Genomic DNA, 26,421 nt, shown 5'->3' with positions numbered 1-26,421 from the left:
AAGTTTTTCCAACACCACTTATTAATTATTTCTCCCTTTATCATTTACTATTACTTTATTTTTCTAGATTTTTCTCTCCTGCTCAATCTGTTCTGATACGAAGACCCCTACTTTCCTATTTCCTTTCAGAAGAGTCACAGCCATGTTTGCCTATACATATTGGATTCCCTGTTAGTTATCCCATGAGATACTTGGTCAGGATGAGGGACTTTGAAAGTGGGGTTTGGTTTTTTTATAATACAGGTGGGAAATATAGATCCCACAGGCTTTCGATTTTAACTGTTACTATGCCTGTCAGTACTCATGCTGCTGAGGTCTAGATGGGATTATAGCTTGTGGATTCCCTCAGGAATGTTTGAACCCTAGTGTTCACTGTATCGCAGAAAAATAAATGTCTTTGAATTCCATCTGGCCTCTCTCCTTCCTTTTACATCAGCCACATAACCTCTAAATTGCTGGGAAAGATGTGAGAGGGAAGGGGTAGTAACCTGATTCATCCCAGGTTGTGGGGGGAAAGCCAAATGGTCATAGTTGAGAGGAAGATGTGATACTGGGAGGCTTCATAGAGGTGGGGCCAGAAGAGAGTTGAGGACATTTCATTCAGAGCTGAGGGAAAACCAAAGTCCTGAGAAATATCCCCAAGGCCCAACACAACATTCTCCTTCTCTGCACCCCACTATCTCTTGTTCATCTTGTTCCCAGCAGCCTCTTTGCTATTCCTTAAATATTGCTCCCACTTTGAAGCATTTGCATGTGTTGATCTCCCTGAAAGGTTTTTTTCCCCCCAGGACCTATATTGCTTGTTTTGGAGTTAGTATGAGCCCTTTGCTCAAATGTCAACTTGGTGAGGCCATCCCAATGAGACATTTTACTTTTTGTTTGTCGTCTACCTCCCCATCCTAGAATAGGAACTTCCTAAGAAGTTTGGTTCTTTTGTTCTTTAATTTCTCTCAATACCTAGAACAGTGCCTGATGTACATAGGACTCCATGATTGATTGAAGGTGAATGAACAGGGGAGTGTTGTACCAGCCAGTGTCACTTGCACAATACTTTGGAATGTGTCTGTTTTTTTTTGTTTGTTTGTTTTTGTTTTTTTTATGATAGTCACAGAGAGAGAGAGAGAGAGGCAGAGACACAGGCAGAGGGAGAAGCAGGCTCCATGCACTCGGAGCCCGACGTGGGATTCGATCCCGGGTCTCCAGGATCGCGCCCTGGGCCAAAGGCAGCGCCAAACCGCTGTGCCACCCAGGAATCCCTGGAATGTGTCTGTTAACAATAACATATTTCCTCAGGATGTAGCTGCCTGAAGGACTCTGGATTTTCAAGCTCACCTCTAAAAACAAATTGTTTCTAAAGTGGGGGGTAAAAGATTGCATCTCTGGAAAGTTAGAACAGGCACATGTCTATGGTGGCTTCTTTCATTAAATGCCTGAACTTCATACCTGACGCTGCCACAAAGCCAGGCGAGGTGAAATGCAAGTTAAAACCACAATGAGATACCACCACACCCCCACCACTATGGCTAAAATAAGCATACAGAAAATGCCAAATGTGGCAAGATTGGGAAGGAAAGAATTCTCACACGTGTTGAAAAACTGTTGAGTAGCATATAGTAAACACATACCCGTGACTTAGCATTTCCACACCTATGTAGACCCAACAGGTAAAACTAATCCATTACGCTAGTGAGTCTGGAGAGACTAGAAAAGAACATGAGTGGTGCTCTGCGCTTCCGATACCATTATGCTCTTTGATCTGTGTGCTGGTTATGCAGGAATATTCAGCTTTTGAAAATTCATCAAGCTGCATATTTACATGTTTACTGTATGCAAAATTTCCTGAAAACCATCAATTAGAGATGCAGGTCACTCATTTGCTAAAGCTACTTGTTACTTAGTACAAACTGAAACTATTTCAGGAAGCACTGCTCTGGCACCTGGTGTAGGGGTAGAGTGAGGTCAAGGGGAGGGTTTGGAGAGGGTTGGGAGGACAATTTCCAAAGGTGGCAGGAACACACCTCTAACATGATGTAAGAATGAAAAAGGGCAGGAGCCAGGTGGGGTGGGGAGGAGGCAACTGGTAGAAAGCCTTGAGTGCCTGTTTGAGGTCACTTATGCCTCAAGGCAAACCCTGCCTCTGCTCAGGGGCAGAATGGGGAAAACTCTCCAGGCAGCCTCTGGGAGAGCAGCTATAGGCCGTGCAGGTCAGTTTCCTAACCAGATATTGAGGAAAAAGAATATCCTCTGCTCATAAGTTGAATGTATAAACTTTGTTTTAGAAGGCAGCAGAAAAGGGGCACCTGGGTGGCTCAGTGGTTGAGTGTCTACCTTTGGCTCAGGTCATGATCCTGGGTCCTGGGATCAAGTCCAGCATCGGGCTCCCCAGAAGGGAGCCTGTTTCTTCCTTCTTCCTCTGCCTGTATCTCTCTGCCTCTCTGTGTGTGTGTCTCATGAACAAATAAATAAAATTCTTTTTTTAAAAAAAGAGTAGAAAGACAGCAAAAAATATATAAGGCAGGCCTTTAGTAGTTTCTGAAGAGCAAGTTGCAGCAGAAACTGGCTGATAGAGATAGCTGCACATTTCTTTCAATTAATGAAACTAGGAAAAGAAGGACCAGAACATACAAGAACTCCAAGGCCCCACTGGGGTGCTGATGGCTCCCCCTACACCAGATCTACACATTTTGGAGCATGCAGTGCAATGGCTCTGGCAAGGCTTTAAGGATCCCACTGCTAACATTGAAATGTGGGCATGGGAGGAAGACAGGACCTGAAGAAAGTAAAAGACCATCCCATTAACATTCAATTGCTGTGGAAAGGAAGGGAACCAACAAAAATCTATAGTTGAAAGAGAACCCCTCTTCAGTATTCCAGGGTTAGGCCTCTTGGAGAAGGTTGGAAAATGGTGGCTCAACGGTTTAGCACCGCCTTCAGCCCAGGGCATGATCCTGGAGTCCCAGGATCGAGTCCCATGACATCTCCCTGCATGGAGCCTGCTTCTCTCTCTGCCTCTCATGAATAAATAAATAAAATCTTAAATAAAAAGAAAATGGTAAATTGGCCAAGGATTTGCATTGTTTCCAGCCTTCCAGGAGCAGGTTCTTGCTAGAGAAAACCTCTAGCCCTCCCTCTCCGGGATCTGAAAAGGCCCAGCAGAAGAGGCTGCCAAGAGAGGAGAGATTGGGAGCTCAGTGTTGCTAGTTAGAGAGTCTTTAATGATACTCGAGAGCCAGAACCTGCACCATCATCTGGCTTCCCTGTGGCCACAGTGTGGAAGCCTCCCAGCACTTGTACGTGTGAGAGGCAGGGAGGAAGTGGGAGTGGGTGGTGGGAGTTGAAGAAGTACAGGGCAAACCCAAGAGGTTTGCAAGAGGGAGATGGGTGCATAGGGCCAGCTCCGGCATGCTTACTGTGCGTGTCCAGGCGTATAGGCAGCATATTTGGGCAGTTAGTATGGGTATCAAGCCTTGAGTATGCACCATGTGCAGAAAGCTACACGAACAGAAAATATTCAAGCACTGGCTTGTCCCATTTCCTCTCTCAAGAGTGTCCCAAACAGATCCCTCAAAGGTGGAGAGTTCCAGTTTTGTACCTGAGGAGATGCAGATAAGTCTAAGAAGGATGTTCAAGGTCAAGTCAACTGAACTTCTAAGTGTGGTGTTCTCTGTTTATGGGCTGAGAGCAACCTAGAGTAGACACGTGAAAGTCCTGACCATTTAGGGAAAGTCTATGTGAATTATTCTTTCTGTGAATAACCATTTAAGAGATTGGAGCTACTATCTTTAAGCCTCATAGCATGTGCATTGCGAAGAATAAAAATTCAGATAAAGGGCAGCCCCAGTGGCTCAGTGGTTTAGCGCCGCCTTCAGTCCAGGATGTGATCCTGGAGACCCGGTATCGAGTCCACGTCGGGCTCCCTGCATGGAGCCTGCTTCTCCCTCTCTCTCTCTCTCTCTCTCTCTCTCTCTCTCTGTGTGTGTGTGTGTGTGTGTCTCATGAATAAATAAATAAAATCATTAAAAAATTTTCAGATAAAACTTAGATTTGGATAGACTACTGCTTTCTAAATAGACACCAAAAGAGACCCAAACCCAAAACCTAGGTTTGGAAAGCCCAACACTGCTTTCCAGAGACCTTTTTTAGAGCCAGTTTTTAGGAGCAAATCGTATCAGACCCAGTTGCCACCAAGGACAAGAAGACAATTTTGCTGCGTGGTGGGTTCTCTCAGTTTTCAGCAATGTGAACAAGACATCTTGGGCCCTCCTGGTACTTTCCAGTAGCTGATAGAAAGAATGATTGTTGATATGAAATATGTGGAGGTACTAATTTCTTTAGATAATAAAACTGTATTTTACAAGGCCTCAGAGGCACAGGAATTCTGATCCTCAAAATTCAGAATTGCCTGGAAGGCTCAGGGTTGACGTTCTTCATTTTCAAATACAAGTTCCACTAGATGTATAGCATCGGAACAAGGGAGGGGCATATCCAAAATAGATCTTTCCTAGCTTCCATTGGCCATTTCCCACAAATCTTAGAGAATCAAAGACCCATAGGCTTAGGGGATATTATAGGAGATTTGAGGATAACCATCCATTAGGACAAACCCTTTCTCTGACCTGACCCAGGCATATCAGGCCAGAGCTAAAAAGAAAAAGGGCCAGAAGAGGCATCCATGGAAAAAGAGAAGCCAGGGTCCTCTATCTTGTCAAACCTTTTGTAAACTGGTAAGGAAAAACTGTAAACAGATGCTCAAGGCCTTAGTGACCTGTTTCAACCAGGTTCTTACATATTAGTTGTTCACAACCTGGTTTTAAATCCCTTAGACACACACCTCTATGGAGGGCTTCAGAGCTGGGCTACAGCAGGAAGAGGCTGGGAACAGGGATGAATTTTGCTCCAGAAGCTTGGACCATGTGAGATCCAATATCCTGTTAGCAAATCACAACTTTTGGCTTGACGTTAGGCAGTGAGATACAGGTTCTAGGAAGTGTGCATGTGAGGTACGGGGATGGTCAACAAAATCCTCTCACCTCTGGGCACACCAAGGCCAAGCAATATCTGACAGAGCAATGGGGGTGGTAGTCTTGGTTGACTGTTTTTAGGGCTGATGTTCTCTTGCAGTTTCACCCACAAGATGCCACATCTTTTGAAGGCATCAGAGTCCTAGGAGATCCCCAGGCTCTAGAGAGATGCGGTATTCTTTATGCCAGAAAGGCTAGGGCTTTCCAAGTTGGGGTCACTGCCCACTGGTGATTCTCACCACTGGGGCTCTGCTAAATCTAATTACTCCAGCAGGGAGGGACCAAGGGAACTCAGAATAGCTGATGGCCAAGGAAAGAGACCCAGTCCTGTTGGACTAGATCAGAGTTTTCTTTTTTTTTTCTTTATTTATGATAGTCACACAGAGAGAGAGAGAGAGAGAGAGGCAGAGACATAGGCAGAGGGAGAAGCAGGCTCCATGCACCGGGAACCCAACGTGGGATTCAATCCCGGGTCTCCAGGATCGCGCCCTGGGCCAAAGGCAGGCGCCAAACCGCTGCGCCACCCAGGGATCCCTAGACCAGAGTTTTCTATAGGTGAATTTGAATTTGGCATTGAGAGTGGTAGAAATCACAATTGTTTAATAGTATATCATTAAAATGAGTACTGGAATGTCCTCCGTGAAGACACTTTTCCCCCCAAGAGTCTGAAAGACTGACAGAGCTTTGAATGGAATATTTGAAAGTTGGAAAGCTTTACACCTGTGGAAATCTTTAACTAGGGAGCAGAACTCTGATGAGTGTTCCACTTAGAAGTCCTACCCTGAAACTTTTGATGATACTTAAAATAATAAAATTTAAAATTACGTTCAGTTCTCCAAAATCTTAAAAATTTTATTGCTATGAGTATTATCCCCAGAATTCTTTTCTGTTTTCTCCTGGGAGTCACAAGAGGGGTCTCTCTCTCTCTCTCTCTCTCTTTTCAGATAAAGTTAGAGCCATTGATCTCTTGGTCTCTAGCTCTGCCCCCACCCTCAGTACTTACCTTTGATTCCCATAAACTTTCACTTTAGAGGTGCCTTCACCTGATCAGTGAGTTTCTTGCCTGACATCTTTCAAGACCTCCTGGGAATATCTTGCCAGAAACCTACTGTTCCATTATTTACAAATGGTTAGCTAACTCTTCATTTTCCATATTCTTCTTTTGATTCCAAGGGTAGCAATACCAACCAAAGGGTACATAACCTGTTTTTTCTAAAGCCTCTCCAGCCTGGGGTTTATTAAACTCTTAATTACTCCTCTTTGCTTTCTCTGTCTTCCATGCCAGTGTGCCTACAGAGGGATCGTGGAGGGGCATGACTCGCAATCAAGGAGCCACTCCCTTGCTGGCATGAGGCTCTCCCAACCTACTATGACCAGTTAGTCCCAGTCCTAGCTTTCAAATACAATTACCTGGGGAATTAAAAAAAACAAAAATACTACTGCTGGGTTCTATCCCACATCAATTAAATCGAACTCTTCGTATGAAACACTAGCATCAGTATTTTTTGAAACCCTGCAAATGTGCACCCAGAGTTGTGAAGAACCACCGGGGAGCCATGGTTAGCCACGAGCCTTTGCTGAGCATCTGTTTGTATCCCAGTGTCAGTCCGTGCAATCACAGCACAGAGAAGTAGCACAAGGACTCTCCAAGTTGATCAAATTCTCCCACTCACTGCTTTTTGCCTTTTTTTTTTGCCTTTCCCACTCTTCAAAGGGGCGCTTCTGTCATTTAAATGACTTCTGAGAACACAAGGGTGCTCTCTGCCTCTTTCATGAACTCCTCTGCAAATTTTGAAGCAGTTAGCACTTCAATCACTATTATTCATTCAGAAAATGTAAATCACCTTTTTGCTTTGAATTAATCATTTTCCATTTTCCCAAGGTGATTCCGAAATCCAGAGCTCACCGACAGTGAGTTGAGCAGGTGTGTGGGCCCAGAGACACACCTCACCGTTCCATTAACAGCAGAATTACACCCTGAGAGGTAGCTGACGGTGCCAACCACAATAAAAATCAGTTTCTGTCCAGTTATGGTAAACTAAAGAGACCTGTCTCTGAAAACACATTTTGATTTCTCTAGATTTCAGGCAGTGTTAAAATACATAATCAGCTCTAACCTTGTTTGCATTAATCTTCTTTACAGAAATTACACATTTGCTTTCAAAGCACTGGGTCGGAGCATTTTGCTGCTATGTGGAAACCATATCAACAATCATCCTCAGGACATGAACTGCACCTGCACATAGACCCCATGCAATTTTAATAATGTCTGCTAACCTATTGATAAGCACACAGGCAGGAACATACAAGACTAGACTAGAGAACCATCAAGCCAGCAAATGTTTGCTTTCTAAGAATCCTCACTTTCTGTGACATCTCATCAGAGGTTAAGTCATTCATTCACTCACTCATTCTTCAAGAAACATTTTCTTAGATGTCTATTATGTACCAAGTCCTGTGCTTTGAGTTGGGATTGGACTATTGAACAAAACATAGCCTCCGCCTCCAAAGTTTATGGTCTACAGCTAATCACATCAGCAGACAATGACCTTTGCAAACGCTTTTCTTCTCTCTCCCTGATAATGTTCTTCTCCCATATCTTTGTTTGGCTCAATTCTATTCAGCTCTTTAGATCTTGACAAGGTATTACTTCATCTGGAAAACTCTCCTTAGTGCGTCATATCAGGGTTTGGTGCCTTTTCTATGTACATCCATAGCGCTCATATCCTAGGACTTGGCATTTTGTATTATAGGGACTTGTTCACATATCTGTACACCCTTAATGAGCAAATTAGGGACAAGAGCCATGCCATGTCCCCTTTTGTGTCTTTAATGATGAGCACATAACAGGAACTCAAAAGATAATTGAATGCGTGATGGAGGAATTCACAGGGTATTATGAGAATGCAGAGGAGATACACCAAAAGAGACTTTCTGGAAGAGGTAGCTGTTAGGGGAAGCCATAAATGATAAGTCTGAATTACCCAGACTGGGGCTCATTAGAGGGTGGAAGCAGAAGGGCAACATGGTCTATGCCAGAAAATTCCCAGCACAGTGGTGTTGATAGGAAGCAACATGTGAGGTAGGGTGCGAGGAGAGAACAAGTTGAGGCAACTAGAGTAAGGTCATGGGGGCGGGGATGGGGGGCTATGACCAAACCAGACTCAAACTCCATTTTCCCTTTGGTTCTCATCTAAATGAATGAGCACACAGATTCAAGAAGTCCCAGGAGCTGATCTCCAGGGGTTACACATTCGTTCCCGACATAGACAAGAGTCCCTGAGACACAAAACATACTAAAAACTCTTCTCTGATATAAGAACCATTTCATATCCTGCCCCATGAGATTCAGTACATGGGAGGAGGGGAGCTCCATAGGGGAGCTGCCCCTTACCGCAAGTTATGGGTAAAACACCTTATCAAGTGTGATGGGCCCATCTTTGCTCAGTGTCTTCCTAAAACCCAGCTCTTCTTGTTTGACCTGGGCAGACCTGGGAAGAACGTACGCCCTAATTTCTCCTTACTCGATTGTGTTTTTAATATACATTTCAGGAAAATTTACAGTCAATGCAACCCATTTAAGGTGATCCCAGGCCTTTAGAAAACCTGCTTCTGTTTTAGGATCAGCTGATAGGATTCAGTCATTAATTAATTCAACAACCGTTTAATGAGTACTTTGTGCCAGACATGAGGCTGGAGTCTGGTGATTCGAAAATGAATGAGGCATGGTCCCCGCACTGCTCACAGCCTAGTGGAAGAAGCTCTAGGACATGGAAGTTGCTCCATGCAGGCAGTGTTGAGGCCATAGTTGACCTACAGAAGCCGGTGCTTCTTGAAATGTCACCTGGGAACTGCCTAGAAAAGCACAACCCGTGGTGTCTAAATGTGGTGTCTCTCCCGATCAGACGGGGGTCCCCAAATATGGGTAATGATCAGATGGAAGCCAGTGGTGTGGGAGGTGAAAAATTTACTCAAGACAGAACAAAGGAGATCGACGTTGACTGAATAAACTCCAAGGCAGCTGCTGGTAGGACCTGGAGGGAGCCAGTGGGTAGGGGCTATATTTCAAGGGGAAGGTGAGGAGGTATGAGAACATATGGAATCTTCCCTTTTTTGGTAACTGTACCTGGTTGTAAGAAGCCCATTGGTCAGTTAGGGCCTCTGGATATTTGGAGGTGGGTCCCCTGACAGGCCTGTCTGTATCCAGCCAGGGGGGCGCTGTGGGCCTCTTCTACATCCCATCACTCAAGCCTGTGTGACTAAAAGCAGCCTCTACACAACCGTGGGCCCCTTTTCCAGATCCACTGAATCAGAATTCAGGGGACGGGGCCCAGCCATCTGGGTGTCAGCAGACCCTGCAGATGATGCCAAAGCTCATTTTTTGTTTGGGAAAGTCTGGTATGAGATTGAGTCATACCAGGCCATGGTGGAGGATCCATTAGCCTTTCCCAGCCTTCCTCTCCACAACTCCCCTTCTTAGCAAACTCCTGCCGATCCTAGAAAACACCAGTCCAGAAGGATACTCCTCCAAAATGAAGTAAATGCTAAGTTATCATGAAATGGCAACCCCAGACCCTTCTAGCTAGAATCACAGGGATGGAGAGCTTCATGAAGATCAGTGTGGCACGGACTGGACAGGCCAGAATCATTTCAGTGTCGACAGACAAGGAATCAGAGGGGGTGATGTCATCCTTGTCTCCATTCCGCTCGCTGCCACTTGAGGGTGGGGAAGATTTTTTTTTTTAATTTAAATTTCACTTTAAAAATGTGTTTTAAAGAAACTATCAACCAACCAGCCAACCAACCAACCGACCAACTGACCAACCAGGAGCTTCAGAGTTATTTCAGAGCATGGGAATAGACACAGGGTAAATTGAAACAATAAAATAAGCAACTTGAATGCTTCGGAAAATAAAGGAAGAGGGAACGAGGTCACAATCAGAGCATGTGAGTTTTGTAATCCTATGGTGGCTCTAAACAAATTCAAGCAGATTGCTTGCTTTCTGGAGTTCCAGTAAAATGGATCTTGCCACCAGTGGACGGTTCAAAGCTCCTGGCTGAGGTTTTCTGGCTTATTGCCTTGTGTTATTAGTGACCTATTTTCACTGCAGTGAGATCAGCCATGTCTGCGGGCCTTGAATCAGCAGTTTCCCCTCCACTCACTGGCTCCAGGCTGGCAAAGCTGACACTAGTTTTCACAGAAAGCACCACCCCTGCGCTCTCCCTGGAAGTGGGGAGAGCACCGTTTTGTCATAAAGATGTTGGCTTTGACCAGAGGCTGCCCTGACAGCCAGCTGTCATGTCTCCTTCAAATAAGCTGCTAAACTTGGAATTAGCATGGCCTAATAATTAAGCAGGACTAAAAATAGCCCCAAACTGCCTGAGCTTTGCTTAAATCCTACCCAGGTGGGAGAGGTGGTTTAAAAAAAAATCTAACTGCAAAACCATATTTTGTAAGGCTTTGCATAAAAATATGAAAATAACTGCCCAACATGCAAGCTGGGGAGACGATTCAGGTCATCTGATTCTCAAAAAACAACCTTTTGAATTGCACACTGATTTGAGATGATCAGTCCTTGGTGGTTATTGTCTTGGTGGACACTGAAAGCAGCCAGGAGCTGTACTCCGAATATGCTGAGAATACCCTCCCACACATTTCTCGGAGAGAAAGTAGCTATTGGTTTAGGGCTACAGAGAGCCTGTTGCCAGGCAGATGAGACGATGAGCAGAGTTCCACGAGAGGGCGTGCTCCCCACTGTGCCTCGGAGCCCAGTGGCCTGCATTCCCCCCGGGTGGCAGCTCTGTGCCCCCTGCAGGGTGCCCCTAAGAGCCAGTGCTCTGTGTCCTGACAGCCTTCTGGCTGAGATCAGCAGGCAGATGCACTCTCTGCGACATCAGAGAAGCAACTTCAAAGGAGGGGAAATCAAGCAAAACATTAAAAATAAAAGGGAAAAAATCCCCAAATACATCTAGAGTAACTTTTCTCTGTAGTGATTGGCCTTTGGGTGTTCACTTCTTGATGCTCTAACGGTAGGAATATGATAAAAGGAAAGTACGCTTATCACAGTTACCCGTGTCTAGCCCAAAGTCAGAGACAGCCATGGCCCCAACGAAACAGGGACAATGGGCAGGGCGGGGGGTATTTCAGGAGACCCTTCACTCTCATTGGCATTTCCCCCCTCCCACTAAGCACACCTTGGCCTCACACTAAGCTAGCCCTCCCCGCCCCTGCCCCAGGGCCATTTCTTCCTGCTCTAACTACCCTGGCCTCCACTCATACTCCCTCTCCCCCAGTTCAAAACTCACCTCCTCAAAGGCATCCAGGGAGGGCCAGCTGATGAATGGAAGGATAGATTTCCTTCATCTAGCCACCAGGGAAGAAATGGAACAATGGAGAGAGCAATGATGCAAGATGGAGGACTTGGACTCAGCGTGACATACCTGACAGGCAGCAGGGTTTTGCAAAAAGACCTCTGCCCCCACCTCTACCTACACCCCACCCTCCACATATCTGGATTCAGAAACCAAGACTCCACCATGTACCAGCGGCAGAAACTAGAGGAGTCACTCATCCTTTCTAAGCTCAGCCTTCTCATCTGAAAAAAAAAAAAAAAGGTAATCAAAATATCTGTTCTATTCTATAGGTTATTCTGAGACTAAAATAAGATACTGTAGGTGAGACTCTGTGCATCATAAGGAGCTTTATAAATATAGTGAATACCTAACCCTGAAGCTGTTCAAGCATTAATAAGTTGACAGGCGTAGCTGAGAAAGGAAGGAAAATTTGAATTAGGTCATATCATCATCACCATCATCATCATTTCACATTTCAGCAAAAAAAAAAAAAGCATCACTAAGTTTCTTCTTGAAGAGAATCTCTGATGCTATGAATCTGTCTCTTGTCATAGATTACTCAGGGTAGGGACTGGGAGTTTGAGTCACCCCAGAATTCATATGTTCAAACCCTACTCCACAGTGTGAGGATATTAGGAGGTAGAGGTCTTGGGGAAGTAATTAGATGAGGTCATGAGAGCAGAGCCCTCATGAATGGGATCAGGGCCCTTGTTAGAGTCACAAGAGTTACTGCTCTCTGCCCTCTACCATGTGAGTATGCCATGAGAAGTAGATAGGCTGCAACCCAGAAAAGTGTTTTCACCAGAACTCAGCCACGCTGGTACTCTGATCTTGAACTATGAGAAATAAATTTGTTGTTTATAAGCCACCCAGACTGTGGTATTTGTTACAGCAGCCAAAATGGGCTAAAACATCCAAGCTGCCTTGACTCAGAGAAATTTTCCTAAAGATAAATATCTAGAGACTCCTTGCAAAGATTTTTACTGTGAGAAATGTTTATTATAGACATGCGAAATTGGAAACTCTATCCCACATGGAGTGGTGTAATTAAACCTCTCTTCAGAATGAATTATTATGCATCCATTAAAATGACACAGAACAACATGTAATGATATAAAAAAAGAGTCCATAATAAGGAATTAGTGGGGGGAAAATAAACAACATCTATCATAGACTGACATTGAAATTGTGCGCACAAATGCATGTGGAAAGCATACCGAAGAGTCCAGTAGAATATATGTCAACATGCATGCTTATAATCTAAGAAGGTAGGAATTAAGAATTTCTCTAATTTTATACTTTTGGCTTGGATTTATTTTTTACTGTCCTATAAAGAACATAATATTATTTGGGTAATACAAAAAAAATCCCTAGTAATCATTACATATAAAATAAACAATTCTGAGCTCGGGGGAGAAGATCAACAGGAGACTTTTGAGGCCAGGAGCTCTCCGAGGGCACTTAGTACTTCTCTGGAAGAAGAGGCACCCAGACCAGACCCCTGCCCCTCTGGAGCCTTAGTATCTAAGATGACTCAGGACCTCATCTGGGATTGCTGCTCAACTGGCTCTATTGTGTTCGCTTATCGGATGAAGCCTGAGTTAGGGGGAGTTTGCCCCTAAAGTCTGTGTGGAGAAAGAAATAACACCAAAACCTAATGAATATTTAGTCTCAAGCCAATGGGTGACCAATGGGTGACTTAGCAACATAATGATTCTATAAAAGGAAGAGGGTCCCTGGAATACAGCAAAGGTACGAACTCCTGGTTCATTGCCTTTGACATGGGCTGGGTAAGAATCGCAAGGAATAAGAGAACAGCTGTAGTAATTGGCACAGAAATCTACAATGTTCATCTTGAAAGATCTCTCTCCTCGAAGTATCTAATAGACTTTATTGATGCACTTTTTTCTATTTAGTGTATAGGCGATATGTAGAAAGAATGCTATAAAGGTTACAGCTTATATTATTAAAATTCTAGCAAGTACACCAGGTCCTGGGCTTGCAAATGCATGCAAATCTCCTCATTTTAACAGCTGATTTATTATTGTTAGTTCTACCCTGTATCATCTGGTTAGAGATCAGGTCTAATGAAGCCTCAGGAGCTGATTTTATTCCCATACAGGCTTGTTAGCTTCAGAGAGAGAATTTTCCCCATAGCCACAAAACCCTTCTCCTAAGCCCTTAACCTAGATATGTCAGAAGGAGCATGAGGCATCATAAGTCCTGGGAAAACAACCCTAAATCCTTGTCTCACTGAGACAGTAGTCCCGTGTTCCTAGGAACAGGAAACCACTGGTCATTTGTTGTGGGGTGGCCAGAGGAGGCTAGGAGGGAAGCTTGGTTTGGCAAAAATGATGCAGAGAAGGGATTTGCCAGACAGGAAAGGTAAAAAGATGATGTCTTCAGGCTAGCTGTGTGGCTGAGAGTCAACCAGTTGGGCAGTGATGACTTGCAGCCTGTCGCTCTACAGAGCCAGGTAGGAAGAAGAAAAGGCAATGGAAAGTACCTAGAAGAAGAGACTGACCAAAGCAGAGATTTCTCTGCCCCTCTTCAAAACACTAGCATCCCTCCCTTCTCTCCTCTGTGGTCCCCATACCTCCTGTTTTATTCCTCCAGAGTACTCGTCGCCCCATGTCACTCTTGCCTATTTGTCTATGCCCCTTAGTGAACTTCAAGCTTCCTGTGGGCAGAAGCCATGTTTACTAATCCACAATGGGGAAGAGGCTGGTAGCCTCCAAGCCTTCCACACCGCAGGCTCATAGTAAATGCTTAATAAGTACAAATCAGTGAATGACGTGTGCCAAAATTAGCCCTGTCCTGAGGCAGGGGTGATCAACACATCCTCACGAAGAGGAGCACAACACAGAACTTGGAGATTGAAGTCAGCCCCTTGGGTGGACTTCAGGGACAAGTTGTTTCTATTGATTTAAATTCAATTAGCCAACATATAGCACATCATTAGCTGCAGATGTAGAGGTCTGCTATTCACCAGTTGCATATAACACCCAGTGTCTAATACATCATGTGCCCTCCTTAATGCCCATCACCTAGTTACCCCACTCACCACCTCCTCCCCTCTTCCAACCCTCAGTTTGTTTCCTGTAATTAAGAGTCTCTCAAAAAAAAAAAAGTCTCTCATGGTTTGCCTCTCTCTGATTTCTTCCCAGTTTTCCCTTCCTTCCCCTATGATCCTCTGTGTTGTTTCTCATATTCCCCATATGAGTGAAACCATATCACTGCCTTTCTCTGACTGACTTATTTCTTTTTTTTTATAAATTAATTTTTATTGGTGTTCAATTTACCAACATACAGAATAACACCCAGTGCTCATCCCGTCAAGTGTCCCCCTCCGTGCCCGTCACCTATTCACCCCCACCCCCCGCCCTCCTCCCCTTCCACCACCCCTAGTTCATTTCCCAGAGTTAGAAGTCTTTATGTTCTGTGTCCCTTTCTGATATCTCCCACACATTTCTTCTCCCTTCCCTTATATTCCCCTTCACTATTATTCATATTCCCCAAATGAGTGAGAACATACACTGTTTGTCCTTCTCCGATTGACTTACTTCACTCAGCATAATACCCTCCAGTTCCATCCACGTTGAAGCAAATGGTGGGTATTTGTTGTTTCTAATGGCTGAGTAATATTCCATTGTATACATAGACCACAGCTTCTTTATCCATTCATCTTTCGATGGGCACCGAGGCTCCTTCCACAGTTTGGCTATTGTGGACATGGCTGCTAGAAACATCGGGGTGCAGGTGCCCCGGCGTTTCATTGCATCTGAATCTTCGGGGTAAATCCCTAACAGTGCAATTGCTGGGTCGTAGGGCAGGTCTATTTTTAATTCTTTGAGGAACCTCCACACAGTTTTCCAGAGTGGCTGCACCAGTTCACATTCCCACCAACAGTGTAAGAGGGTTCCCTTTTCTCTGCATCCTCTCCAACATTTGTTGTTTCCTGCCTTATTAATTTTCCCCATTCTCACTGGTGTGAGGTGGTATCTCATTGTGGTTTTGATTTGTATTTCCCTGATGGCAAGTGATGCGGAGCATTTTCTCATGTGCATGTTGGCCATGTCTATGTCTTCCTCTGTGAGATTTCTCTTCATGTCTTTTGCCCATTTCATGATTGGATTGTTTGTTTCTTTGGTGTTAAGTTTAATAAGTTATTTATAGATTTTGGAAACTAGCCCTTTATCTGATATGTTATTTGCAAATATCTTCTCCCATTCTGTAGGTTGTCTTTGAGTTTTGTTGACTGTATCCTTTGCTGTGCAAAAGCTTCTTATCTTGATGAAGTCCCAATAGTTCATTTTTGCTTTTGTTTCTTTTGTTTTCGTGGATGTATCTTGCAAGAAGTTACTGTGGCCAAGTTCAAAAAGGGTGTTGCCTGTGTTCTCCTCTAGGATTTTGATGGAGTCTTGTCTCACATTTAAATCTTTCATCCATTTTGAGTTTATCTTTGTGTATGGTGCAAGAGAGTGGTCTAGTTTCATTCTTCTGCATGTGGATGACCAATTTTCCCAGCACCATTTATTGAAGAGACTGTCTTTCTTCCAGTGGATCGTCTTTCCTCCTTTGTCGAATATTAGTTGACCATAAAGTTCAGGGTCCATTTCTGGATTCTCTATTCTGTTCCATTGGTCTATGTGTCTGTTTTTGTGCCCTGACTGACTTATTTCGCTAAGCATAATACCCTCCAGTTCCGCCCCATGTCAATGTAAATGGTAAGATCTCATTCTTTTTGATGGCTAATATTCCTGTGTGTGTGTGTGTGTGCATACACACACACACAAACACACACTATATCATATCCATTCAGGGACAAGTTTTAAACAAGGAGGCAGGAAGAACTCTGACATTCCTTGTTGATGAGAAGAATGACACTCTGGAGTTGAAATGGCCTAGAAATCTTGTATGCTTGCTATACCCACTTTGATATGAGTTGTAGAATATTTTCTTTGGTTCCTTATACCTTTTAATTTAATTATGTGGGGAAAAGTGGTTGCTATGCATTTCAAATACTCCTAGGACTGATGGGCACATAAACAGACAAAGGGTGGAGAGGAGCCAAGTCACCAGGCAATTTCTTTTAGGCATCTGGGGAGACTTGTGTAAAATGCTCTCATGGGGTGTTACCTTGCAAGTAAGATAGTCCTTAACATCTAGTGAGTGTTTTCCTCTCTGGGGGCTGCTTCTCTTTCTCCTACATCATTGATTTATAAAGGGAGTTGTTCCACTCCCCATTCTTCTTAGTGGTACAAACCAGGAGACTGGTCTATTCACAGGTGCCCTTTCTTAAATGGGCATTCTTTTTATTTTTTAAGCATTTATTTATTTATTTATTTGAGAGTGAGCATGAGCACGGGGAGGAGCAGGGAGAGAGGGACAATCAGACTCTACACTGAGCGTGCAGCCCTACAGAGGGCTCGATCTCATGACCTTGAGACCATAACCTGAACCAGAACCAAGAGTCAGACACTCAACTGACTGAGCCACATAGGTGCCCCAAATGGGCATTCTTACAACCCATTATAAGTTCCCAGACTGACAACTGTGTCTGAAGATTAAAGATCAGAATTTCTAGCAGAGGAGAAGGTGGAGGAGGAGTTAGGAATAATTGTGTACCAATTCTGGCTTCAGTCAGCATTATAGAAGGAGATCTCCGCCAAGGTTTAGGGGGCCTAGCTAGAAATAGGGGTATTTGAGGAAAGGGAGTAATCTGAACCCATCATACATCTGTGCTACTCTCTTTGCTGGAAAGAGCCAGCAATAAGGGGGAAAAATCAGCAGAGAAGCAGATAGCCTATATTCTTAAGCCTGTGGGCACCCACTAGTGACATGGTTTAGGGAGCAGAAAACTGGCCTGGGAATCTGGACACCCAGCTGTTCTGAGTGTCAGCAAAGCAGACATTGGCTCCTCAGCAAGCGAGATGGGCCTTCTCCACCCTCACACTTGATGCTTCCTTCCCCTCACACGGAATGCTCTGTCCCAGATCCCCTTATCTTCGGGTCTCAGCTCAAATGCACTTCCTCAGAGAGGCCTTCCTAGATATCGCTCCCCTCCCTTCATGGCCATTCTCTGTCAAGTCACCCTATGTCATTCACTGTCTGAAGCTGTTCTGTACATGTTCTTGTTTGTTCTATTGACTGTGTCCTCTCACTGCCTATATAAGCTCCATGAAGGAAGGGACTCTCTCTTTTGTTAACTACTTTATTTCAAGCACTTAGAACAGTGTCTGGTACCTAGTAGACCCTTGATTTATAAATGAATGAGTAACTGAATGAATGAATGGAATAGCCTGCATATGAGGTTCAAGATAGCAATGGGAAAGTACTTTCCATTACCAACAGGATTGGTCTCTTCCCTTGAAAAGGAAATGTGCATTTCCTAAAGGTAAGGACCAGAGTACAAAGTGGTGTTTACATCACAGGGAAAGCCTTTATTTCCATACTGAAGCAGTAACATTTCCTCCCCAATATGCATGTGTGCATGTGGGTGGACACACCAGAAGGCAGCTGTGAAGCTGGGGTGGGCCAGGGCCGGTAGGCAGGACAGAACTAACAAACTAACCAAGTTATCACTGTGATGTAGAGGAGATTGTTTACATACAGCTCCCAGAAGGCAGAGGATGGCTTTGTCTTACTATTTGGGTACAGTGACAAAATAGAATTTAAAAAATCCCCAGGAACTTGTTTCATTCTCTTGAACAGCTGCTGCCCATGGGCAGGTGCTCAGGGAAGGGACACCAGCAAGCTTAGACAGCTCTCATTTGGTTGTTTTCCATCTATCCACACCGCTCAGAAGACGAAAGAGAAACAGGCCTTCCCATAGTGTCCCCTCTGCCCACTGTGTGTACCTCGGATCTGAGCTTCCAGGAGTGGTGGTAGCCTGGCCCTGCCCAGAGGGGGCCGTGCTCCAGCCCCATTCTCTCTGAGTACCTTTTTCTGGTAGAATGAGGGAGGACATTCACTATTGAACAGTATGGAGCTAATGCCTTCTTTATTAATCACTTCATTTATAGAAGATGTCCTAATGAGAGGGGTGGGGGAAGGGTATGCTGAGAACAATAACCCCCCCATATGCTGGTATTTGATACAGTTGATCGCTTTCACATAGACCATCTTGTGTTCATTTTAGTCCTCATCAGTGCCCTTCATGTAAAAAAAAAAAAGCAGGTATTTTTCCATCATCATTTTACAGAGGAAAAATCTGAGTTCAAAAGAGGTGAATGACTTGCTCTAGGTCATGGAGGACTCAGTCTCCTCATCCCCACATGCAGTATCCAAAGGCAAATTTCTAGGGAATGAAACAAGACTGATAGTCTCTTTTGTCCCAACCAGATTCTCTCTATATAAAATTTTATGCAGATACAAGAAGAACCTATTTTATAATTTATAATTTTGTTGTGTCAGACAGGCTTAGCATGGTGCCTGGTGCACGAGGTAATTCTTGAACGGTGGAAAGAAGAGAGTTCTTCTGTTTTAGGGAATGAGAGTGGCTACCGGGTACACCGAAACCCTCCTTATGAGAATAGCATTAGGGCAGAAGCCCCAGTACAGCTGACTGCAACTCAGTATATAGGAACTAAATAGAATTTTGGAAGTAACAGAGACCCTAGAGGTCATGAAGAGCCACGAAGCTTTGTTGCTGGTTACTTAGGCTCTTCTGCAGCCGCTTGTCTGTTCCTGACAATCAGCTGATCTGAACTCACATTCCGTACACCAACATTTAAAGCAAATACTTCCTGGACTAAAAATAAAGTACACATAAAAGTCTGTTTAAATGAATCATTCTTCTTTTGGAAGCTAAAAAGGGGAGGAGGGAAAGGAACAGTTGATATGCTCTGGGACTAGCAGCTATGAACAGGCTCCCTTTGATCCTCTGAGAATTTCCAAGTTGAAAACACCATGTGAGATGACTCCTTCCCTTGGGATATGGGCTGCATCTGACCTTGTCCTGTGAGTGTTAGTTTTGACTCTCTCTCTATCTCTTTTTCTCTCTACCCCTCCCCTTACCCCTCCCCCTTACCCTCCCTCGCTCCTTCCCTCGCCCTCGCCCAGCCCGTAAATGACTTACTCAGTAAGAAACTTGGGGCTGACGAGATAAGAGAGGCTGGAATGTGTCCTAGCTTGGAGTCAAACAAGGAACCTTATTATTTAGAATAATGTTAGAAGTTGGCCACTAGTTCAGGGGAATGGCCTTCCTTTTCCTTTTGTCTTCCATCACATGTTCATTCACTCATTCCTTCACTGATGGTCCTATAAACATCTGTTCATTGTTCCACAGATGGGTACAAATGTGAATAAGAGATCATCTCTACTGTCAAGGAGCTCTAGTCAAGTGGGAAGGTGCAGGAATGAGGCTGAAGTGTGGTAGAGACAAGACACAAAGGGCCTTGTGTGCTGTTCTAAGGAGTTTGCATGTGATTCCACAGGTCAGTATTTCCTCAACTTGGGGTGGAAAACTGGGTCAATTTTATAAGAAAGAATTTATTAAATATCGTTAGTATTGACAACTTGTTTTTATTACAACATTATGCGAATGTATACAAACATAAACCAGGTAATATAATCCCAACATTTACAATCCTTGTACAATAATAAAACCAAAACAAATTTATATAAGGTAAAAGCCAATCTAATGCCAATTAACAAAATTCACTTAATGCAATGGATGTTACTGTTTAACTAAAACCAAATGGCTCCTGGCGTGTGACTGTGCACTCACAGAAAGTGTGTACGTACATTATTTTAAATTCAATATGCCTAAATGACCATGCGCTAAGTAATGACTCAACTCATCCAATCCTTCTTTCAAATCAAACTGGCATGAAACTGCCATCCAAAGAGACTGTGGCGATGTCACATAGCCATCACATCCCTTACCTAGGTGTCCCTTTCATTTATTTTCTCAATAGCCCAGGACAATAAAAATAGGGCTGCTTGACTCCTGGTCACAAGAGTCCATCAAATGACCCAGAAGATGCATCTATTTAAATTTTAAATGTTCTTAAAATTAAAAAAGGATTTTTACAAATGTCTAAGAGACCCCATCAGCCGCAAGAGGACAAGGCCAAAGACCATAGCCTGATATTTGAGGAGATATTACATAAGTGCTTGGGGCCCGCTGCTGACAGATTTTGAACAAGAAAGTGAGGTAATCGGATTTCCCTATCAGGGCAATTATATACCAGGGGCAGCAATGATGGCACACGAGAGGAAAGAGAAACCAGGAGTGAGGAGCTCACTTGGGAGATAACTATGATCCTGTAGGCGATTGATGATGAATGACCCAGCGAAGGCAGGATGAGTAATGAAGTGTAAGAGAATAGATTAAAGAGAGAGAGAGAGAGAGAGAGAGAGAGAGAATAGATCAGAAAGGTCTGCAAAAGGCAAAATGCATAGAACTCGGGGACTGACGACATGTGACAGGTGAAGGAGAAGGGACATTTCTAGCTCAGGTGACACTGTTAAACCAGAGTGACAATGTAAAGAAGGTGAATTTAGGCCACTTTGGGGGGGGGGGCTGTGAACTACTGGGGTGAAGATAGGCGAATACTGTGGGCTAGAACTGGAAAGAAAAGGCTTCTAGAAATGAGGCTGGTGTGCTAGGATGGCCAAGTGGTCACCATCCTACAAAGTGTAACTTCGACATCCAAGAGTGGCTCAGTGCCCACTCCCCCAACACCCAAATATAATGTTTCTCCTGCCTCCCCGTTGCTACCCAAAGTTCCACCCCAAATGACCACGGCTGCAATAATCTAACTTAATACTCTGATATTGACTATATATTTAAAGTGAAAAATCTGAAGAGACTGGCCATCGATGATGGATGGCCTGAATCCCAGAATGTGATGGAGCAACTACAAACATGGCATTTGTAATCACTCAGACCATGGGTCTAATTCCTGGTCCACCACTTGCTTGTGATGAAATCTCGGCAAGTCGCTTATCCTCTGGTCTTCCTTTTTGCAAATTGGGGTTATAGAATCTGAGTTCAAAAGCTAATTAGGAGCATTAAGTAAAATACTTCCTATGGTGTCTAGTATAGTGCCTTCAACGTCCTGTCAACGAATCTGTCCCATTCTCCTAATATAACAATCAAGAGCATGAACAAAACCAGACATCCTGGATCCAAACCATGATCTACCACATTCTAATGACATGACCTTGGATAAGTAAACTAACTTCTCCATAACCCAGAGGGATAATTCTATTCTCTAGTGCAGGGAATTATTGGAGTCAACTCATTGAGTCAACGTTCACAAAACTCTGAGCACCATGTGCCTTGCACATAGTATGCACTATCTAAGTGTAAGCTGTTATCAACATCATAATTACTCCACCATTCTTCCACTAATTAAATTTGAGATTCTTTCTTGGTCATCGTTTTGGTGGAAGAGGATGGACATACAGTATGGTGCTGGGCAAATAAGCCACTGAGTGTGAAGCCCCATGTAGAGAGGAGGAAAAGAAGGTTGACAGTCTTCAGGGTATGCTTTGCCCATTTCTCAGTTTTGTCCAAGACAAGCTGGTGGCTGCAGGGCCTCAGGAGTGAGATGGAGAATAACTGAAGTCCAAAGTCCGGTGATGAAATGGGAAGACTGTCATCGTCAGATGTTTGCCCGAGAAGGAGGCACCTGGATGGAAGTTCTGTGGGTGCTTATGAGATATAACAACACTTATTGTTTTCAGTGAACTTTACTTTTCACTTAATGGTAGTTAAATGCTACAATTATGCTGGATTTTGTCCCAAAGTAGGAAGAGAAGCAGAAAGCAAACACACACACACACACACACACACACACACACACACACACACCTTCAAACCAACATGCATTTCCCAAGGGTTAAATCCATAAAAGTTAGAAGTCCAGTTAGGAACATGGGCCAGTGAACAAACATAGGTTTTTCTGACATATTCAGCATTATCATGTCAAGTTTCTGACCCTAATCAACCAAGGTCATGAACAGACTAGTCCTTTTAAAAATTCTATGAAAGAAACTGCTGTGCGTTTTTCTCTCTGGACTCTGGACTCTCTCACTTGGAATACAAACGTGGCCTGGCTCGAAAGGACTTTAAGACTGAGCTGAGTTCTCAGTGATTTGCTGCCTCCATCAGGATCAGAGAAGAATATTCCTTAATGCATTTCAATCTGTTTAACCCTGAGAGGATGCAATGACTTTTGGGTGAAAATGAAGCAGAAGAGTCTACTGGAGACGGAGACATTGTTTATCTGGGTACAGATTTTAATTACTTTTTCCCATATTAAAAAAAAAAGATGCCTAGGAGTATAATGTAGAGAGAGTTCTTTGGGGTGAGGCAGATATTAGATCCAATTCCCACTCTGCCACACACTCTGTGTGATCCCGGGCACATCACTTAACCCCCTGAGCTCACTGGCCTCACCTGTAAGACAGCAGTGCGACCTGCCTTACAGGCAGATTATAAAGCCCATCAAGCTCTGTCCCTGACTCCTGCCTCTGCCTTCTAGCCATTTCCTGCCAGCACAGCCCTCGTTAGGGATATCAGGCCTCTCAGGGCTCCCTTTTTGTCTCTTGTTATTTAAAAAAAAAAAAAAGATTTTATTTATTCATTCACGAGAGACACAGAGAGAGAGGCAGAGACACAGGCAGAAGGAAAAGCAGGCTCCCTACAGGGGACCCCGATGTGGGACTCGATCCCGGGACTCCGGGATCATGACCTGAGCTGAAGGCAGATGCTCAACCACTGAGTCACCCAGATGCCCTTGTCTCTCATTCTTATTCGAGTCAAGATTCATCTGCTTGAAACAATCTCGCCCACCCCAATTTTCCAGGCTGATAGCTATTCACCCTCCAGACCTCCCTGTGGATGCCACTTCCTCCAGGACGTCATCATCTTTAACACCCCACCCCCACCCCAGTTAAAGTTTAGTTTGTGTGTCCTATGAGCCCAGGGCACTTGTGCTTATCCCATCAAAGCACCTAAAATGCTACCCTGTTGATTTTATCAGATCATCCCCATGGACTGTGAGCTCTGTCCAAGCAGAAATCCTGTCCTTCTAATGGAGCAGTATCTCCAGGGCTTAGTGCAAGACAAGACACACATGAAGCATCCAATATATATATTTGCAAAGTGAATGAAAAAAATAAGCGAACGAAGACTGGCAAGTATTATTGTGTTGCTCTTTGTATGATCCTGAGATGAAAGTTAGTGCGTGAGAAGTCACACATCTTAGAGCATGCTCCGGGGTATTTTTCCATGTTGCAGCGCCTAATATTTGCAGTAGTCCCCAGGGCCAGACCACCCCCTTGAGCTCAGACTCCACCTTCCTTTGAAGCTGAGACTGCTGGCTTTCCTTGTGCACACCTTCTATTTCCTGTGAGTTCCGCCCACCTATGGCACTCCAGCCAGGGCCTTCAACAAAGCTTGAGGCCCAATCTCCTGCCCTTGCTGATCTAGTATGTCCTTCAATCCCATTTCTGCCCAGTCCCATGCAAAGGGTTACACAAGATTCGCTCTGACTTGCTATCTTTGAAACCATGTGACCAAGTAACAGTCCTGTTGGTCTTTAATGAAGAAAGATCTAACCCAAGTATTGTCCTTTCCTCCTCTCCCATAGGTCAGATTTTCTAAGAACATACTAGAAGGGGGAAATCTACCTCACATCACTTTTCTCCTTGGAACTCGCTTCTTAGTGCCCTATTCTCCTTCCCATTCTGCCATAGGCTCCCACTCTTCCTCACTGGTCATTACTGGGAACTCCCAGTCAACCCCCATTAATCAGTTCTTCTCCCCTCTCATGGACTCAGACAAGAGGTTGATGCGGGGCTGACCACATCCCCGTCAAGTGCCTGGACCTTTCATTCTACATTGTGTCAACACAAAGGGGTAGAGGTGTTTCGGTCTTGTCTAAACAACTAGGGTAATTCAAGAAACAAACAACGTATTTTCCTCTTAACTTAAATCTGCACACTTCCCATGAGTTTTCCTATGGCCTAAGGAAGAATATCAAAAAAGTAGACTTTTCTCGTGCAGTTTCCATCAGGGTACAAACCCATTCCCAAAGAGGCTCTCTCTTCTCAAATACCTTATCCTTCCCACTCGGCAGAAAAATGCCATCAAACTGAAAATCTAACTCACTACCCAAAAGACCTGCTCCTGACCCAGAAGCCATCACCTTCCCAGTGCTACATTTCTCTAAGTCTGGGTTATTCAGCCTAAGGAAACTCAGGAGCACTCCTTGGCAATGGGGGAACACCCTGATCTCAGTGAAGTCTGGACCCCAAAGTAAAAGAGCTATGTGACTACAAGCTGGATCTCTAGATCCAGGTGACAAAGGCTTGAATACAGCTCTAATTTTCCCAGCTGTGTGACCTTGGTCATATTTCTTAACCTCTCTGTGCCTCAGCCAATTATTTGTGATATGGTGGTAATAACAGTGAGGCTATACAAGGACGGAGGCTTTAAAGAGTGAAAACACTTATCGAACAGAGCTCAGCAAGGAAGATGTACTCAATACATTTCATCTACAGCCATATATATATATATATAGTTCCCCACTGATGTAGACATGTCTATTACCTTTTCTGTTTATCTAGCAAGTAATTGTTGAAGCAGACATAAATATACTCATAAACATCTTCTGAGAACAAACACTAATTCCCAGAGATAGTGCAATCTGGAAATATTTTTCTGAATGACTCGTGAGGAAGTCTCAAAGTGGATCCAGTATAGAAAGTTCACTCCTTATGAACTTTCAACTTACAGATGCCCATTAGGTGCAAATGGAACTTTTCCTGCTGTCTGCATTTTGGCTGAAGCCCCTAAAGGGAAGGTAATAAGTAGCATGTACCTCCCTCCTCAACTCCTCAATCCTATAGGGACCTGTTGGATACCAAAACTCACTAAAAGGTAGCCCAACTAGTCTTTTGACTCTAGACTATATAAATGGAGACTAATCTAGTCTAGAGAGACTAGAAAGGAAGATGAGAGGTGCTTTGAGTTCTGATAATATTCTGCTTCTTGATCTGGGTGCTTAAATCTTGAAATTCCCAAAGGGAGCTCACTGAAGGGAATCCCCAAGACTAAAGATCGTTCAGTTATTCTCATCACAGGAGAGCGTGACACATGCCCTCGAAGGCTTGAGGACATAGTAGTTGAACGTAGTTGAACAGAGACCAAAGCCTGCCTCATGGGCAGACCATTTCTGAAGGCAGGAGCCTGCCTCAAGCTGCCCAATAGGGCAGGTGAAGACAGAAGCAGCAGGGGAGTATGCTTTCAGCATGGTGGAGCATGACTGCATGAGTCCTTGTGAGCCTTGTGGACACCATAGAAGATGTATTGAAACATTGTAAAAGGACCCCACCCTACAGAGTGGTCTGCAAGAGCAATGAGACCCCCATAGTAAGAGGCTAGAGATAGGACCACTGGGATGGGAGTTGAGATGGACGGAGGAAAGTGGGTCACAAGAGGTCAGCTGAAGAAGGCATCACCCATATCAGGAACCAGTACAAAGTCCCAAAGTGGAGGAGCCACAGATGCACATTGTGGAAAGGGGTATCAAAGGGCCTAATACCTTGGCAGTGTCAGCCAAGAGAGAATCCAAAAGAGCGCCAACTACATGAAAATACTATTTGCCCTTCTTTCCCTTTTGCCCCACTCCCTAACCCTGGAGAAGCCCAAGGCAGCAAAGCAAATTGAGGAGGAAGAGTGAATCAGAAAGAACATTGCCCAAGCGGAGCCTAAGATCAACCCTCCTTCCCCATTTCAGGACCCCCAGCCAAGGGTCAGCTCCACGCTATGGAAATGGGAGATGTTTTAAATTGGATCTGAGATCAAAGATTTGATTTAGACTCCATTGAGTCTTTTAATACTCAAAGAGTCACAATTATCAAAATAAGACTTGGGGTTTGTTTTTTGTTCTTTAATATAAAAATGACCAGGCTACAGAAGGGGACAAGAGAGGAAAATGCAGCAGCATACATTTTCAAGGTGGTCATAGTGGGTGAAATTTGGCAGTTTCCTGTGTGTAGGTGTTGGTGCATTCACAGTGCATTC

The 26,421-nt window shown here is 44.1% G+C and overlaps 1 long non-coding RNA gene across 3 annotated transcripts in view; it reads left to right on the top strand.

Annotated features, from left to right (window-relative positions):
* LOC129512221 (uncharacterized) overlaps positions 1-26,421 on the top strand; it is a 78,104-nt gene that overhangs the window by 10,342 nt on the left and 41,341 nt on the right. For all 3 annotated transcript variants that reach the window (XR_008664972.1, XR_008664971.1, XR_008664970.1), the window contains exon 2: positions 19,666-19,813. This is a non-coding gene — a long non-coding RNA (uncharacterized LOC129512221). The remainder of the gene's footprint in view (positions 1-19,665; positions 19,814-26,421) is intronic.

This window comes from Nyctereutes procyonoides, unplaced genomic scaffold, assembly GCF_905146905.1.
Source record: "Nyctereutes procyonoides isolate TBG_1078 unplaced genomic scaffold, NYPRO_anot_genome, whole genome shotgun sequence".
NCBI classification, from domain to species: Eukaryota; Metazoa; Chordata; class Mammalia; order Carnivora; family Canidae; genus Nyctereutes; species Nyctereutes procyonoides.
Note: the sequence above shows the minus strand (reverse complement) of the source record. Positions and strands in the feature narration are given on the sequence as shown.